This window comes from Acomys russatus, chromosome 12 (assembly GCF_903995435.1).
Source record: "Acomys russatus chromosome 12, mAcoRus1.1, whole genome shotgun sequence".
NCBI lineage: Eukaryota > Metazoa > Chordata > Mammalia > Rodentia > Muridae > Acomys > Acomys russatus.
The window spans coordinates 8343291-8356656 of NC_067148.1; positions in this window are offsets into that span (position 1 = coordinate 8343291).

The window sequence follows — 13366 nt, forward strand, 5'->3', positions numbered from 1 at the left end:
GCGCCGGGCGCCAAAGGGCTTGGCTGCCCGGTAGTCTAGGACTGGAGAGGGGGCGGGCTGAGTCGGCCGGCGACTTTTTCCACCTTCAGAGTGGTCCAGGGATGTGACGTGAAAGAAGCAGGAGATGTTCAGGCTGTCTGCCAAAGTCCTGTTTTTTAAGTCTTCCTTGTCCTCTTCCTTACCTGAACCTGAACTCGTCCTACAAATAGGGAAAACTTGAAGGTTTGCTACAGATTCGGGAGAATTTCTTGGAAACTTCAAAAGAGGACTCCAGGATTTACCCCCCACTCCCCAGCTGGGTGTCCCCGAGACACTGGCTCAAGGCACTATGGGAGACTCTGAAGACTAATTGATGGTTTTCTGTGCTAAGAGGAGAAAAAATGAAAACCTGTATTCGCTCAACGCACATTGCCAACTTTTTAAATTTTTAAAAATATCTTTTTGACAGTGTTGAGTCCAAACGGAATCCAGGGCCTTTCACAAGCTAAGCAAGGGCTCCACCACTAAGTTTCACCCACCCCACCCCCAGCCCCCAAGACTTGTTACCCCTTGAAGACAGTATAAAAATGAAAAGTTTGATGCTAGACACAGTAGGTTTACATATGTCTAAGATCCTAGGCTACTTATAGAATCTAGGACTGGTGAAGAGTATCTTTTTAGCAGGTATGAAAAGCTATTGGAGAGAGATACTGTGAGTGGAACCATCTTGCTTTAAAAGGTCTTAGCAACATGTTAAAGGGAGTCTGTTCTTCCTTTGTCACATTTAACCAAGATTTTCTAAGCCACTTGCAGGCTCCTCCAAGCAGGATAACTTGCATTTAAAGCATCTCAGCCATTTCATGAAGTCTGATGATACTTAGGCAGCCCTCAGTATAATAAGTTGATTCCCTAAGCTTTGTCAAATGGGAAATATTGCATCTTTCTGGCCAGGGAAGCATAAAAGTTAGGGTGGGAACAAAGCCACACACTGAAGTGGATTTGTCTGGTATCCACAAAGCAGTGAGCTTGTCCTCATTTTCTTTCAGGAACCTCAAAGTCTCAGCCAGACTTTCTCAGGGTTCCCTGTGGTGATTTTGGTGTGTACATGCATACAACTGTACCTTTCGAATTTCAACAACGTCTTGGTTGCCAGCTTTTGTGTGTGGAAGGGTGCGTGGTGTGCTTTTATGTGGGTTGTGTATGTGTGTGTGTGTGTGTGTGTGTGTGTGTGTGTGTGTGCGCGCGCGCATATGGAGGCCAGAGGTTAACATCTGGTGTCAGCCTCAATAGCTCCCAACCTTATTTTTTTTTGAGACCTTCTCTCCCTGAACCTGTAGTTCACCAATTTAGCTCATCCAGCTGACCAGTGTTCCAGGAACCCATCCACTGGTCTCTACTGTCCCAGCCCTGGACTTGTAGGTGACAGGTTCAGGCACCACTGTGTCCAGCTATTTACATGGGGATCTGTGCTGAGGTCCTTGTGGTAGCATGGCAAGTATTTTTACCAACGGAGACATCTCCCCACCCCACCCCCCCAAAAAAACTTTTAGTGATTTGTATGTGAGGAGTGTGTGCATATGACTACAGGTGCCAGAGGAGGCCAATGTGGGTACCAGAATCTGAACTCTGGTCCTCTATGAAAGCAACACATGCTCTTGACCAATGAGTCATTTCTCTGCCACCTCCCACTTGTTATCAGCCTTTAAGCAGTCTTCTTATGTTTTATTTAATTTTGAACTGCAGACAGGTTGCCTTCTCCAACTGTCAGAACTTATTGTTGAATTGTGCTCTGTGCTTTGAGCGTGGTCACTCTGTGTTTAGTGGCGCATGGCAGACATTTGACATGCGTTACTTTCATGCTCTTGTGCCAGATTCATTTTTGCTTTTATGCTAAAAAAAAATACAAATAAAAAAATCCAGGGGCTGGAGAGATGGCACAGCAGTTAAGAGCACTGTCTGTTCTTCCAGAGGTACTGAGTTCCATCTATACCCTCTAAAGCTGTCTTCCTGCAGACAGGTGTACATGCAGATAGAGCACTCATATACATAAAATAAATAAATAAAATCTTTTTAAAAAATCCAGATAGCTGCCCTAAGCAATTTAGGGAAGAGTTTTGTTTCACTTACAATCCCAGACACAGTTCAATATTTCCACTCTTAAGCAGTTTAGGAACCCTTGTCTACTGGCCTGGCCTTCCCGCATCACTTCATTTAAGATAATTCCCTGGAGCCGGGCATGGTGGCACAGCCTTTAAGTCCCGAGCTCAGGAGCCAGAGGCAGGTGGATCTCCGTAAAGTCGAGGCCAGCCTGGTCTACAAAGCAAGTCCAGGACAGACAGGGCTAACAGAGAAACCCTGCCTAGAAAAAAAAAAAAAAAAGAAAGAAAGAAAGAAAAGATAATCCCCACAGGCATGTCCACTGGCCAGCCCAATGTTGACAATCTCTCTTTAACCTCTTAGGGGAGTCTAGATCAAATTAACAAAAGCAATCATTGCAGTCCCATAATCCTATGCCTGGTTATGCTTAGAACATGGACTCTGGTACTGTGAGTCAGGTAATAAGGGATTTCCTATTCCGGGGAGAACACTGTTCCACTGTGGTCTCTCAAGGAAATTCAGAATTCAGTGCACTCATGGCCAATTTTTTTTTTTTTTTCTCATGGCCAATTATATTCCTCTTGTTCTTCCTTTAAAGAGGACAGCCTCATGTAACGCGACTGTTATTCTGCTGTCATTGCCTCTGCCCTGTTTATTTGGGCAGATATCCTTGAATGGCACTGACCAGGAGTGGTGATGAAAGACTGATTGGATTCTCCCAATTAATTCGTGCCTTATATGAACATTAAAATAGGACAATCTGGAGATATGACCTTTAAATAGGCAGTTAAAGTAAGAAGAGGTCATACAAAGGGGTGTTAATACAGTGGGACTGGTGTCCCGATTAGAAGAGGATAGGTCACAGCACAAACCTAGGGACAATCACTGTAAGATGGCATCCATGTGTCAGCCAAGCAGAGACCCCTCTGACGACTCACAATCTGACACTTTAACCCAAGACTCCAGACGGTAGAGAGGCCAGTTTCAGTTGCTTAAGCTACTGGCTCTGGTATCTGTCAAGGCAGTCCATGCAAATAAGTGCGGTTGTGTTCCCTGGATACTGCAGCTGAGAACTCACATGTTGACTAGGAACTCCAATTAATCATACCCATGTCTGAAATGTTCATTGGTCTCCTCTGATCATGCCACTACGCCCACCATACCAAGATAGGTGACCTTTCCCAGTCGAACCAGGCCAGCCATCACACACTGACCAGAGAAAGTGCTTCTCCCTGACCTCACGCTTAATGCCTGCGGATGGAGAAGAGGGTGAAAAAGGCAGCAAACTCAAACCCCTGCCACATCCTTCTTAAAAAGAATGCCTAGAATGCCTACTGGTATCTGTATATTAAGGACTTAGAGTTTAATCCATGTGGAAAAAGAAAAAAAAATCACTTTTAACTGTTATTTTAATTAATGTGTCTATTGCATGGGGATAAAAACACCATGACCAGAAGCAGCTTGGGGAGGAAAGGGTTTATTTCATCTTACACTTCCATGTCATGGTCTATCACTGAAGGAAGTCAGGGCAGGAACTCAAGGCAGGAACCTGGAAGCAGGAGCTGATGCAGAAGCCGCTGAGGAGCGCATCTTATTGGCTTGCTCTCTCATGGCTTGCTCCGCCTGCTCTCATATAGCACCCAGGGGTGGCACCACCCACGATGATCTGGGTGCTCCCACATCAATCATCAGTCAAGGAAGTGGACCGCAGGCCAATCTGGTGGGAGCGTTCCCTCAGTTGATGTGTCTTCTCCAAAATGACTGTAGCTTCTGTTAAAATGACATAAAATTAGCCAGCACAGCTGTCCAGACATTTGTGGCCAGACTCAAGGTAGCCAGACACAAAAGAGGAGTCAGTGACTGGATAGAGGTGTGGCACAAACCTCCACCCAACAGAGCAACTGAGGCAGGATGGAGATCAGACCTCCAACAGCACATGGTCTCTGAAGCACAGGATGCCACTATCAGATGTCACATGAAGCCATCAGAGTACCCTTACCCACAGTGCTTATCCACATCACAAATGGGGCAGCCCCTAGAACCAACGACACTATATCAGATCCCCTGGGTCTCCTAGATCTGCTGGCAAAAGTAATTGGGGCAAGTCTGCCTGGCTAAGAACAGTGACTCAAGATGATTCAGGAGTCTTCCTCAAACGGTGACACAATCCATGACGCACTAGGGCCATTGTGCCAACCCAGCCACCCACTACAGTTTATAGAGGAGGACCTCCAAAGCCATCTGAAAGAAGCGCCATGCACATTAGCAATCCTAAGTGTTCTACTAGCCATGCTTAAAGAGTAAATTCAGCCAATTTTGATAACACATGTTTTCGAACTTAGAATAGCTAACGTATTGCCATTTCAACATGGGGATGAATTACTGGGATATTTTGCCTTCTTATGTTATCCTTACTGTACACTCAAAAGCACTTTCCAGTTAAGCTATTAAATATATTTCCAGCTCACAATATTTACCATGGAAAAAGACAGATTCACATGTATGTTAGTTTGAGTATACTCATTTTTAAAATAAATGACCACATTTATCCATTTATTATTTAAATTTAAATCAAGAGAAAGAAAGTGAAAGTTCAGTCACCCTGGCCATGCTCTGTAGACACATGTTAGTACTGCTCTACCACATGGGTCCGGAGAGCTGGAAATGAACCTTTTTAATTGATCTAAATCTCAAATTGTCTAATTCAGTGCTAAAGGTAACAAAGCTTTCAATAAATCATAGTATCAGAGAAAAAAATTGGAATTTCAAATATCACTAAGTGCAGTATCCTAGTTTCCTTGGACTAGGAAGGGGAAAAAAAACTGAACAAGAGAAAGTGCTGATTTGAAAAGGATCACAGACCTAAATTCATCATAAGTGTAAATCTGAGCAACCTTTAAAATAATATTTTTGTTTATTTTTATTTATGTTGCATTTTGCGATGCAGAAGATCAAACTCAGGGCTTTGTGCAAACACTGTACCATCAAGCTATATACCCTGGGCCTGTGTCTCCTGCTTTTTAACCTCAAGATATTTTCTTTCTCATATCAGATATAAACTTCGGGGGGAAAATATATCAAATTTGTTTGGATAGTCCATCCAAAGAGAGGGTAAAGGAAAGCTGTGTGTATCCTAAATGCAGTTTTATGCCTTGATAAAGGTCATTCATGCAGCACTTACGGTACCTGCTAACACTGTGGTTTGCGGCCTGGGTAGCCGAACCTCACAGCAACGCCCCTTATCTCTGCCTGTCTGTCACTGCTTCCTCTTCGGGGAGTCACCTGACGGCACAAGCATCCCACGCACCCCCAGAGCATCCGGCCACATTTTTCTCTCTGCAGCTGTGCATTTCCCAGCTGTCGGCCACACTTTGTTTAAGGTCCTGCTTCAGGGACTCCTTTCTATTTGCAAGCCAAAGTGCTTAGTAGAAACTGCAGCAAAGCAGCAAAAGGAGCTGCCACCCCAGCTAGGAGCACACCACACCCCATGGTCCTACCTTGTGAGAAATGTGAGGGAGAAAGTGGATGTACACATGACATGGTGCGGAGGGGGGGCAGCAGTGTAGCATCATCTGCCGATTCCTGTATGACTTTGGAAAGTCCTTGGTTTTATTAATAAAGTGGAAATAAATCCATTTTATTAGACCATCTTATTAAAACAGAAATAAAACCATCTAACCTCTGTAAAATTTAAATGTGATAACAAGTGCAAAAACAATGCCTGAGAAGATTAAACATGGCTTGCATCGCCTCATAGTTTTCATAGGTCTGATGGCTCCCTGCAAAGATGGGCCATGTTTGCCTGGTGCATTATTGCACCTGTGGCTATCAAATGCTGGAAACATAGAAGGAGCTATGTAAATATACAGCTAATAGCTATGAGAAGTCATAGCTATTATTGGGGGAGTGGGGACAACAGGGTTGCGCACATAGTGAAATATGTCCCTAGGAAGCGAAGGAGCATGGGAGTGGATTGCTTCCAGTGTTTGCCTGGTTGAGGTACCACATTCAAAATGAAGCTCTACACTCAATAAGTGGGGAAGCCCAGGGGCTGTGTGAGATGAATCAGACACTAGGATTTAAGGGAAGGAGATATGAGTGGAGCAAAACTGTAAATGTGGATTGTAAAACTGTCATCACTTTGATTTGAGAAACTAGATCATGCCGACCAGCTCTCCTCAGCAAATCTTCTGTTTTCATCTTCCTAAGAGACTTTATCTACCAATGCACGTACCAAGACACGACTTGCTCTCCTGCTTCTTGGAGTATAGAACAGGTAACTAATTAAGCAGTTGGGTGTGGTGGCACATGCCTGTCATCTCAGCACTCTGGGAGGCAGAGGCGGAGGCAGGCAGATCTCTGTGAGTTCGAGGCCAGCTTGGTCTACAAAGTAAGTCCATCCGGGACAGCCAAGGCTACACAGAGAAACCCTCTCTCAAAGCCCCTTCCCCTCCCCCCCCAAAAAAAGAAAAGAAATAATTAAGCCTCCTTCACTATGTTTTCATATAACAGGAAGTAACAGGTATGGTTGAGGTAAAGCTACCTTTTAACCAAGACCTTCTTAGGAGCGACCTCTGTTGCATCTGGTTTTTGAGGAAGGCAGCAGTCACTTAGTGCCATTGTCTTGGTATTTCTGACATGAACAATGTCCAGCTCTTTTCGGTGGTAAATTCTGCTCTGAGACATAGAGTGCAGCAGCTTATAATGGAATTTTTATAGTAAGAGGAGTAAGTTCAGACATGTCCAGCCACCCTTTAAAGGTCACAGCCCATGGGAAAGCAGCTCTCTAATTTACAAGTTGGGAGACCTTGAGCAAGAAAGAAATTTTCTGTGCCTCTGTCTTTTCATCTGTAAAATGGAGATAATAATATACTTGCCCCGCAGTGTGTATAACAACAACTCAAAAATAATGAGCCTGGCGATTATAATTGTGCAGGCTGTGTTAATTCACCGAGCCACTCACACGTTCTCATGAACTAAAGTGCTATTCTTTCCTTTGAAGAGAAGGAACAGGAGGACTCTGTTCTGCCTGCATCATTGAAGTAGTCGTTCATGGATCCAGGATTGCTGCGCAGCCCTTTTCCTGTGGCTAGCTGCTAACTGTAGCTACCTACAGAGAAGCACAACTTCCTGGGTGTTTAACTCTCCTTAGTGCTGTGAGTAGAGCTGGTAGTACAGTGTGGGTCTCATAGGTGTGAGACCCCCAGGTTCCGTCCCCACCACTGCAAATAAATAATTCATAAGTGTCCCTGGCATTCCGGCTCTTCTTATACTTTGACTTCCTCTCATGCCGACCATTCTCAAATTGCTTCATTATTAAAACAATGTTGCAACTATATAAAAATGCAAGAGATGGATGGGGGTTAGAATGGTTCCTGTGGCAATGCATCAGACACATCAGTATGAACTCATGGTTGGTTATCTTCGTGTAGATAGATGCTTACCTCTATAAATATGTTTACTGATATGTACAAACTAATAAATTAGTATGCACATGCCTCTCCCTGGACTGTCATTTAACAATGACTCAAAACAATACACCCAAGAACTAATAGTGGTTCAGGTCTTGGCTTCCAATTCCATTCTCCAATAAAAACAGCCAACGGTCCTAATGCATGTGGCTGGTCTGTACAGAGGACGGGGGCACACGGATGGGATTGAGTTGCCATGTAGTCTAGGAAAGAAGCCGAGACAGATAAGTGCCATCACACGATAGTGGGGTGCGTTCAAGGCCCCCATGAGCTAAGTGAAAGTGCTCTGAGTGGCCAAGGCTGGGGAAATTTGAGCAACGTAACCAAGTAGAAGATACAGATCTGTGGGTTGATATTAATATAAGTAAATAAGTGAATCAATAAATGGGAAAAGAGAAACAGCATCTTCCAGGCAGAAGACTTGTGAGTGACACATGGAGATGTTCTGCTTTCGTGTGGGTGGAATGTAACTTGTCACTCTTTAGCTATGAGTGTCTTCCAGGCATACATGTTGGGAGAGAGAAAACAGTCCAATATTAACAGAGGAGAAAACTAACAACAGTAAATGTTCAAGGTCAGGAACACCTGTGAGCTCGTGGTGATAGCCTGTGTCCCTTATCACAACATGTTGGGAATGGTCCTTGCTCTCTACAGCCTTTCACCTTTCAAACCATAGTCCTGCCTAGTGAGTGAGTGGTCTAAAATACACCCGAGTGATGTTCCTCAGAACAGTTAAAGACATCAAAAACAGGGAGCATCTGAGAAATGGCGCAGGTAAGGCGGGTCTGAGGAGCTGAGAGGGCTGAGATGAATGTGACATTCTGCATGGAATCCTGGCATAGGAAAATAAGATAGGGAAAAACAAAGGAATCTGAATAAACAATGTACTGTTGTTAATAACCATGAATTTTATTGGTGTACTGGATATGATAAGTCACAAGAACACGGAACCGCTATACTACATTTGCAGTAAGTCTAGAAGGCTATAACTCTTCAAATGGCTTGTTTAAAATATCTCATATACCATTTCTTAAGACAACCAAATAGAACTGTAGAATCAGAAATTAAAGATGGAAGTAATCAATCTCTAAGATGAAAGGAGAAATGAAAAAAATCTCAATAAAATAACCAATAGTCCAGCTGTTAGTTTCATTATCTATTCAAAATACAATCATCTTAATAACTTGGTGGAGACTCAATTCTGTCCACCTCTGTGAAAAGGCACATACATGACAGGAATAAAGAAAGATAGCCAAACAGTTGTGTGTCTCGATGGAACAGACACACCTAATTTCACTCACAAAACGTATCAACTGGCAGCTTTAGAACTATGAGGAGACACCAAGACCTTTTCAGAGACACCAATGTCAAAATTGCTTTCATAATGATAGTAACATCTTCATCTTTTTTCACTCTTAGTCTCTCAGCACACAGTGGAGCCTCCAAAGACCATAGGATATGTGACATTATAGTACAAAGTATCCAAGAAAGACCACTGCTCTCTGTGAAGCCTTTTGCTTATCACCACCTTCTTGTGAACTGTACTGCCACTTTCCTCAAATATGTTACTTATGTCAATGCACAATTATTATTTTAAACAAGTTGATAAATATTTTTAAATATATCTCTTAATTTTTAACATGCGAAGCATTGATATGTATAAGAAGTTTGAGAATCAAACTTGATTTGACTGAAAAACCTCTGTTCTAGCCAGGTGCGGTGGTGCTTGCCTGTAATCCCAGCACTTGGTGAGGCAGAGGCAGGCAGAGCTCTGTTGAGTTCGAGGCCAGCCTGGACTACAAAGCGCGTCCAGGACAGCCAAGGCTACACATAGAAACCCTGTTCCAAATGCTCCCCCCCGCCCGTCCCCTGCCACCGCAGGAAAGAAAAAAAGAAAGGGAGGAAGAGAGAGAGAGAGAGAGAGAGAGAGAGAGAGAGAGAGAGAGAGAGAGAGAGAGAGAGAGAGAGAAAGGATGGAAGGAAGGAAGGAAGGAAGGAAAGAAAGAAAGAAAGAAAGAAAGAAAGAAAGAAAGAAAGAAAAGCTCTGTTCTCATAGCGACCAGGTTGTTCTCTTGCACGGGAAATGGTTCTCAGTGCAGACCACCTTGTATCTTAACCTATCCTGGGTTGAGAGAATTCTTCACCCATTGAGACTAAATGGAAGCAGCCCTGAGAGTGCCAATACACCCCAGCCTTCCCTGCAGCTTGGATAGAGCAACCTTAGGCTTGATCAGTTGTGCACGTACTCATTTGAACTTTGAATCTGAAACTGCGGAAGTAGGGCTGTGACCAACTCTGAGACGGCAGGAGTGGCAGAGCTATCAGATCCTGGAGGCAAAGGTTCTCTGGAACCATCTGTGTCCACTGTCAGTGTCACTGGGAGTACAAGCTGCAGCGTGGCGTCCTGTGTTTGGGAGTGGTGGAATCTGCACTTAGAGCATCCACCCGCAAACAGGACTTTGGATATTGTTTATCACTATTCACCGTGACCTTGGCTCTCCTGTTCAAATCCTCATTCCATTATCTTTAAGTTTTTCACACACCCAGAGACGCTCAATCATCACAACTGGACCTCTGACTGACCCTACAAACAACTGTAATTACACATCTCGACCCCTTTTCCATCAATCACTCTTCCTGCGATTCCATAAATAAGCCATTAATTTTAAAAGGAAAAAACAAAGTAAACATACCCTGACCTTTAGCTCTTTATCTGCCATTGAAGAACAAACAACTTCTTAAGCAAATTAAAACTTTACATTCTCAAGAGTTGGAAAAAACAAACAAACAAACAAACAAACAAACAAGAAAAACAAAAACAGAACTCTGGCATTCTACCCAGCCATAAACTTTTAGCCAGGCTTCAGAACCATGGTCTAACTTTCAAGCAGCGGAGAGTAAGATTTTCATTTGTTACTTCTGAGCTATGCAGTTTCTATAAACGGTCAAGAAGCTCTAAAGAGAGTAAGTGGTGATGATGCCATGCCATGTGCTTAGTTCATTAGAAACCGTTTCGAGTATCCCCCAGTCTTTTTGAGCCAATCAAAACAGAAATGTTCGAAGGCCTTTGAGAGAATCTCAGTTTATAGAGTGCTTAAGAGCGCCATGAGAACCATACGGGATTTCAAATGGAGCGAATTATCCAGAAAGGATTCAGGACCTGGCTCCTATTAGGCATCTTTCTTGTTATTATTTAATGTGGTGTATACAATACAATACCACTCCAATTGAGCCGCTAGGGCTCCATTCCACGAATGGTTCTGCCTTCTATAATTTTGCAAATATATTTTAAAGTTTTTTTTTTTTTTTTTTTTTTTTTATTCAAATTACCTTCCTGCTAGACATTGAGGGTGGAGAGTGTGCAGGCTAGTTAGGTCCTTCAGACCTTTCCATCTTGTCCTAACTCTGTTAGGGATTTAAAGTTTTGACTGAAAAAGCATCCTCTTTTGGAAGTAGAAATCCCGCTTGAAACAGAAATACTACTGCAGGCTGAATTTTTCTCTGAAGTCTTAAAAGAATTCAGAGAAGACCTAACCAGGGAAGCAAACGTTGCTGTTTTCGCTCTGTGATTCCTGGCCTTGAGGTTGGGGGGGGCATCCCTGTGTTCTGAGAAGATGGGCTTGTGTTCAGTACACAACACAACACAAAGATATAAACCAACACACTTGAGCTCGAGAACAAGTTGACATACCGAAGAACAGGATTTCATGACGACCAATGATAACCTGCTTCCTGCAAACCTAAATTCAAGAGAGAGCTCTGAGCTCTCTGTGGCCTCTTATCTCCGTGTACTTGAAGTTGCACAGACATGAAATCATGTTGTCTTTACTTCTTCCTGTCTCTCACCCCGGATATTTGCCTTTCTTCTCTGTCCTCAAAATGACAAAAGTAAAGATCATCGTTCTGTTCCTGTTACTTTTGTGAGTAGGGTTCAGTTTAACCTAGGCAACATCACACACATATTTTTTTGTGTTATATAAATGATCAGAACAGGCTTGTTTTGTTTAGTATTTAATTATCTCACTCTTCTAGCCCTTGGGCTCTCAGTGCTATTAGCCAGCCTCTAAGAAGGCTGCTCTATCAAAGTAAAAATAGGCAGCACCTCTGAGACATCTCCCATTACTTACTGACCTAGAAAAATCCGTGTTCAGTAGCTGAGCCCTGAGAGGGTCTAACCACTTCTAGGTCAGCCATGCATGCGGAATATGGCACGGGATCTTAGTATTAGGAGCACCTGAAGTCTGTACCATGTTTGAGAGTAACTAACTAGAGAGCCTCCATAGGCAATGGGCCTAGGCAACCCCAGGATGACTGCAAGTGAGGTGAGCATTACCTCATTCCACATACCAGAGAAGGAACTCAAATAATGGGCTGCCCGTCAGAGGCGAGGGCTCAGCCTAGAGCTGCAGACTGCAGGGCCACTGGGGAGAGGTAGACAGAGGTAACACTTCCAGGCTGCTCTCCTCTCCTGCACTCAGCCTTTTGTGAATCATGACAGCAGGTCCTGTGACACACCAGCCACAGGCAGAGGGGGAAAAGGAAAACATAATTTGTCAGCAGATGGCAAACAAGGGAGAAATGGGTGGCTGTCTCGCATGCAGCTGTGTGCAGAACCAGAAGTCCTGAGCCTTGGCCCCATAGTGAGCGCATATTCTCTACTGGCTAGGCCATACTTACTCCACTCTCCTGTCCTAGATCACTGAGAGTTTACGAGTGAGGATTTGGTGGGTCAAGAATTATCTACCTTTGAAATAGTCATACAAAGCATAAGGCAGATTCTCTTACCTCTCTCTTCCTCTTTCTCTCTATCTCTCTTGGGGTACCCCTCCTCCCATCCTTTCCTTCTCTCCCTAACCTCATGTAATAAACCTCTATACAATAATAATAATAGTAATAATAATAATAATAATAATAAGCATAAAGCAGAATTAGAGGAATGTAGTTACAGCCAAGGTTAGAGGAATGTAGTTACAGCAAAGGAATCTACTTGTTCTTAAAATTCAGCATTTCCACAGTAAGACCAAACAGATAAAAATGCAAAGGAACAACCCTTTTGTAACAAAGGAAGAAAAGTTTTTCCATGCTTCCTCACACAAGATAAAATGTACATGCCATTTTACCAATTCTTGGAGCATAGATTTGAAATAGTCTTAGATACGGAAGTTCAGGCTCCCTAACCTGTCTAGGGTCCCAGAACCAGTGAATGGAAACAGAGTTTTCAACTCAGGCTAGCAATCCCAAGTCCTTAGTGTCCCACAGCACACACTAAGTACAGGTTATGTGTCCTCACTTTTCCCTTCCCACTGTGTCCTATCTCCAAGCTCATTATATAAAAGGCTTGTATTACTGCAGTGGAAACCTACTTAACTGGCTGCCTCAGGTCTGACGGGGTGGGGGTGGGGGTGGGAGGGAGGGGGGGGGGGGGGGGGGGGAGGAACTAGGGGCGAGGAAAGCCTGCTGAGAAGCCAGATGGATGTTACAGTGTTCTGTCTTCATGAGAAGATGCTTCCTGGCAGAGGCTCTGCCTTTCATGTGTGCTCTGTAATTATTTTGGATGTTTATGGGATGGCAATGATAGGATGCTGCAGAAGCTTTCCCTCTGATCTTTCCCCTTCCGTTCCCATCCTAAGTGTGGCATACTCTCAGAGGTATGGGTTTTTTTTTTTTTTTTTTTTTTTTTTGGGGGGTTTTTTTTTTTTTTTTTTTTTTTTTTTTGGTCTGGTGCTGCACCCTTTTCTTTATAGCACTTTTTAAAAATCACAATTAGTAATCAGGTATACAGTTCGTTATTGTCTGTCATCCCTGGGAGATTTCAAACT